Source organism: Miniopterus natalensis, chromosome 1, assembly GCF_054644295.1.
Source record: "Miniopterus natalensis isolate mMinNat1 chromosome 1, mMinNat1.hap1, whole genome shotgun sequence".
Lineage (NCBI taxonomy): Eukaryota > Metazoa > Chordata > Mammalia > Chiroptera > Miniopteridae > Miniopterus > Miniopterus natalensis.
The window spans coordinates 56,928,616-56,934,789 of NC_142081.1; the positions used below are offsets into that span (position 1 = coordinate 56,928,616).

Genomic DNA, 6,174 nt, shown 5'->3' on the forward strand with positions numbered 1-6,174 from the left:
TTTTGTGTATGGTATGAATTAAGGTTAAGTTTCTTTTTATCCTTCCCAAGATTTTTGTTCAAATATCCCAGCATCATTTATTGAAAAGACAGTTCTTTCTACACTGCTCTGCAGTATCCTTTGTTAAGAATCAAACGTTGTCCTGGCCGGTGTGACTCTGTTGGGCGCCATCCTGTGCACCGAGGGGTTGCTGGTTCCATTCTGTCAGGGTACATGCCCTGGTTGAGGGTTTGATCCCCAGTAGGGAGCGTGCAGGAGGCAGCCGATCTATGTTCCCCTCCCAAATCCATGTTTCTCTCTTTGTCCCCTCCTTTCCTCACTCTCTAAAAGTCAATTTTTAAAAATCTTAAAGAAAACAAAAAACTCTCAAGACCTTCTTTGTAAAGTAGTGAGGATAATCCCTTTCAGAGTTGTTGGAGGATTCAATTGGTAAAATAAAAAAGAATTAAATGTTGATCAGTGCATGAGTTCTCTACTTCATTCTATTTGTCTATCCTTACACAAACACCACAGTCTTAACTCATGACTTTATACTGTGTCTTTATATCTGGGGAAACAAGTTCTCTTAGTTCTTCAAAAGAGTTTCCACTATTGTTGTTACTTTGCATTTCTATCTAAATTTTAGAATTAGTGTGTCTAGTAGCACTTTCTTTTTCTCTCCTAAGGCTGACTTTCAGCTAAGTTTCTCTGGGAAGATATTTAGTTAGAACTTTAATGGCAATAGCACTTTGAAAGAACATGGTGGAGTCAGATTTGAATCGAAGTTTATCTCTGCAGCTCTTTATCGGGCCATCAGAAGGGTTCAGGCTTGGTTTTGTCTATATTGATTAGCAACCTATTATTTTTAGTTTACAATGACAAAAATATCTTTATTACTAAAATTATTGTTAAAATTCAGCACTTCACAAGTATGTTGGCATCATGATAAATACTATTTCTTAGTTCAGCTCAGGAATGTTGTCAAAGCTATCGCAACAACGCTAGACATTGTATATCAATCAGCTTTGAGCAGCGTTACTCATGTATCATAACTATAGCTCATGTATTATTTTCTTTTTACCTTTAAACGTTGTAGTTGCCTATAAACCAATTTAAAACTTTTTCTTATTATCTTTTTAACATACTCCCTGAGCATGTATTTTAACTCACAAAACACGTGTATTGTATATAGAAATTATAAAATTATAATGAATACCCATGAATCTAACACCTGACATCTAGACCGTGTGCTCCTCCTCTATTCATGCTACACCATAAGTGGTTTCTTTCTTTCTTTCTTTTTTTTTTTTTTAGAACTTGTTTCTTTTCCGTCCACCTTATTTCCATTCTGTTAAGAGTTTGTGGAAGAACAGCTCAGGACCACGCAGTGGCTGTTCCTACCCATTCGGTGGCCTGGGCAGTGGGGGCTGCAGCCGAGTCTTCAGTGGCGGGCTGCGCGTCCAGTCTTCAGGAGGAAGCTGCCCAACGGGCACAGGAGGCACCCGCGCGTCTTCAGACCAGGCTGAGCAGCAGTGAACCCAGGAGCTGGAGCGGGCCATTCACCCTGAAATGCCTCTTTGGTCACAGCCTTTCCAGCAGCAGCCTGCTCTTCCTTTCCAATCTCTTCCGGATCCCTGTAGAAGTAAAGATCAGGCGGGACCTCCCGCGGTGTTCGCGGGAGAGGGTGCCACGCATGCGTAGTACTCCTCGGGCCAGCACCCACCACGTCAGCCCCACTGAGCGGGCCCCCTTGTTGCTGCAAGGGATGGCAATGTCCGCAGAGCGCAGAGCAGAGCCTGCTGCACAGAGCGATGGTGGCAGGTTCACATATGACGCCTCTGTGAGAGGCTGGCGGCCAGCCCGGGGATCGGCGACCGCCAGGAGTCTCGGCTCCCGGCAGGCGGCGCGGACCTGGCTGTGAAGGTTCCAGGAGTGAAGCGACCGGCTATAGGTGCGGCTCCAGCGGCAGCAGCGAACTTCAGCACAGCTCGCTGGCCAGTATTCCTGGACGATAGGACACTGACATCAGCGGCGTTTCCAATGGCAACAATGGCACGAGCTGCCGGCAGAAGCTTCTCTCGCGTTCTCTTCGGATTTATGATGCAGATGCCGTCACTCTGATGGCATCCTTTGATAGATGTCCTGTTCCATCTGGAAGTCAAGGTTGGTGCCACCTAAGTGGGTTCCCGCCGCGAGGAATTTGAGGACATCCCCCTCCTTCATTTGCAGGACACTGTGAAAGTTTCCCTTGAAGTTACGTGGGAACCGAGAGCAACGCCTTGTGGACCCCTCTCTGGGTAGCGCAGAAAGCCCTAAGAGGTTTCTTATTTAAGCAATCTGAGAATTTGACCTCTCGAATTGATATTATTAGCTTAATATTCCCTTAAAATATTCTCAAACAGTAACAGCAGCTGCATCTAGCTTCAATATGTGGTTATTTTGCAGTTCATTAATGCTATGAAATCTGTGAACATATTTATTTAGAAAAATTGGCAGGCAAGTCGTTTTGTCTCCAAGCCTATCTACACCTCTAAGTGTCTGTGTGTGCATATGGCCTCTTAGACACATTCAGAAATGAATTCCAGTCTCCCCTTTTCTCCGTGTTTCTCTCTCTCTCTCTCACAGACACACAAAAACAAAAGGATCTAGAAAAAGAAAAGATAAAAACAGCTCCCATCGGATTCATTGACCATCTGTCCTTTGCTATCGCTCTGCAAAACTGGGCAGAATGCTCACCCTTGTGTTCGTTTCCCTCTCAGCCCCTATTCTCTTACGCTGGGTTGGAGACAAAGCGGGGGTGCAAGTTCCCCACGGCGTGATTTCCCTTTTCAGGGACTCCATGGCTGCTGTCTGCTCACGGGAGTCCTCGAGAGATGCTCTTTTGTGGCCATATGGGGGAACTCTGAATACTTTGTGGAAGATGTCTCGCAGGAGAAAAGTGTAGGGTCTGTCGGCCGCTGCTATTACTGCCATCCTGCCACCAGGTGGCAAAGGCAAAAGTGTTTTGTCAAATAGCCCTAAAGCTAATCAAAGAGAAGAAGACTGATGGATTTATACAATATGCTCACTTAGTTAATGGGATGTTTCATTTTTGTATTTTGCCCTTCACTTTTAGAAACATGTCTTTACAGTTGTAATATTTTGCTTCCCCTCCATCTCTACATATGCATGTGCGTGTATGTGTGCATGTGTGTGTGTGTGTGTGAATAACATAGGGTGGGCCCAAAGTAGTTTATATGGAAAGTCATACACTAATTAATAAATAATAATACAAGAATCAACTCAGGGCTTCTCATATTCACAACCACAAACCTCCTCTTGCCCCACCCTGTGTACACTGATACAGCATAGTTCAGCTCAAAAAGCATTTTTTATGCACTTGTTGAGTCAGACATGAAGGACTCAGAGATGAAGGGGACATGGCCTTCGCCAAGGCGCTTATGGTGCAGTGGTGTTTGTCTGAAAAGAAGATTTTATACAAAGGGATTGCATTTCTTTAACACTGTATTTTATACTACATATACTTTTTTTTTTTAACTTTTGGTTTACGCATTTATTTTTATTTTTTAAAAATATATCTTTATTGATTTCATAGAGAGGAAAGGAGAGGGGTAGAGAGAGACAGAAACGTCAATGATGAGAGAGTCGTCATTGATCAGCTGCCTCCTGCATGCCCCCGACTGGGGATCGAGCCTACAACCTGGGCGTGTGCCCTGACCGGGAATTGAACCCTGATCGCCTGGATCCTAGGTTGACGCTCAACCACTGAGCCACGGCCAGGCGGGCTACATATACTATTAACACCTAATAATTTTATTAATCAATGTAACCTCAATAAATTCAATTTAAAAAAAACCTAATGGGACCTTCTAGAAGGCACAGTGTAGCCATAGGAAGCAGAAGAGAACTAATTTGTGTACCATTTACATATGATTTTACTTTTTTATTAATTTTTTAAAATTTTGAAATAATTTTAACTTTAGAGAAGAGTTCCAAAGATGGTACAAATCTATATTCCTATATCTCTATCAAGGAGTTCCTATATAGCCTTTACCTAGGTTCCCATCATATTAACATGTAGCCGTGGTATGTTTATCAACACAAGGAAATTAATATTGGTAAAATACTAGTAACTAAAACACAGACTTTGTTTGAATATCACCAGTTTTCCACTAATGTCCATTTTTCTTTTCCGGGATCTGATCTAGGCTCCTGCATTATATTTAGTTGTTGTGTCTCTTTAGTCTCCTCCAGTCTCTGAAAAAGACTAAGTTCCTTAGTCTTTCCTTGTCTTTTATGACCTTGACACTTTTGAATTGTACTGATTAAGGATTTTGTAGAATGTCCCTCAATTTACGTTTGCCTGATGTTTTCTCATTATTAGACTGAAGTCATAGATTTTTGAGAAAAATCTCACAGAGGCCATGTGCTCTTCTCAGCACATCCTATCAGGATAGGTGACATTGACATGTCTAGTTACTCGTGATACTAACCTTGACCATTGGGTTAGGGTGGTATCTGCCAAATATCTCCACTGCAAGGTTACTTTGTAATTAACAAATATTTTATGGACAAGATCTTGGGGTTATGTAAATATCCTGTTTTTCCTTAAACTTTCATCCACTAATTTTTTATTTTTAGATAAACTTTATTTTAGAACATTACTGTTACTTTATTTTAGTACATTACTGTTAACTAAACTCCACACTTATTTGGATTTCATTACTCTTACCAATGATTTTAACATTCAATTGATCTTGTCTGTAGCAATAAGTATTACTGCAATGTTCTAATGGTGGTTTTTTATTTTCCTCATTTTTCTACATCATTAATTGGAATTCTCCTGTAAGAGATGATTTTCTCTTCTCCCCATTTATTGATTTATTCAAGCATTTATTTATATCTCTATGAACTCAGGGGCATTTATTATATTCTTTGGATTAAAATATAATGCTTCATTATTTATTTTGTTGGTCAGATCATTCCAAATTTGGCCATTGAAGCCTCTTTCAGGTTAGCTTCTGTATCCTTTTGACAGGATCTCTCCTTTTGGGGAGGTTGGGGGGGTGTACTTTTTTACCTTCTGGCACTGTGCATGTAATTTTTACGCAAACTAAACAGAAGGTGTCATCTAAGAGGCTATCTTTGGTTAAATGCTTATTATTTTCTTCCTCAGTTGACATTTTATTTTTTTTTCTTTCCTTATTCTTATCACCCAACCATTATGATCATCCCAGATTACACTGAAAGGTCAAGTCATGGAAAATACACTAAGAAGGGAAAGAGGGTGAGACCTAGACATATGGGGCTTGGTTCTCTACTCCTTCCTTTACTTATGGTCTTGGGCAAGTTAACCAACCACTCTAAGTCTCAGTTTACTCATCTATAAAATGGTGATAATAGTAATAAAATGGAGTCATAATGATTCGGTGAGTTAAATGACAAAATCTGAAAAAGTACCTTTTGTTCATAAAATTTGATATAAAGGTTATAGAGTTATCTCTGTAGCATAACGCAAGGGTACTGTACTCTATTCTTTTAATTATTTTGTAATGGTTGCTAAGAAAATGTTTTTCTGATTACACAGAGAGGCCCATTCAAGGGAGAACAATGAACAACTGAAATTGTCCTAGCCAAGAGGCTGAGCCTGAAACAGATTAATGTATTTACTCGGGGACAATCTCATTTCTATAACTCTATTCATTGGGAAAACCCAAGGATTATACTGGTAATAAGCATGACCCCTCTGTCTTTGTCTTTCAGGTATAAAAATGAAGGCTTAGTCCCTATCAGAATAAAAGTATGTCAGGATCAAATTATTTTTTACTACAAAGCCATGCTATATATTTCTCAAACCAACATAAACCATCCTGTGGAAGCAATTCAAGCTGTAAAGTCTGGTTGTTTGTTCATTAGTGAGATTAATGGAGCACCCATTACACATAAAGAATACCTGCTGCAGGTATCCAGGAAGTAATGGGCTTAGCACCTGCCCTTGAGCAGAATGAAACCTACCCTAACATTTCTGGAACCTGAAGCTAAAGAGGGAAGTAATTTTTATCATGACTTTCTCAAATCAAACTGGAATCTAAAGCTTAAGTGAATATATACAATATGACCCCAGACAAACTTATATAGGAACCAGGAAAGGATAGAGTGAGCTGAAAACCAAGAATCAGTGTGAAAGTGCTTTGT

At 40.3% G+C, this 6,174-nt stretch overlaps 1 pseudogene; it reads right to left on the reverse strand.

The window, feature by feature from the left end:
- Positions 1 to 1,353: 1,353 nt before the first annotated feature.
- On the reverse strand, positions 1,354 to 2,952 carry LOC107536299 (small ribosomal subunit protein uS2 pseudogene; annotated as a pseudogene).
- Between the last annotated feature and the right edge of the window lie 3,222 nt (positions 2,953 to 6,174).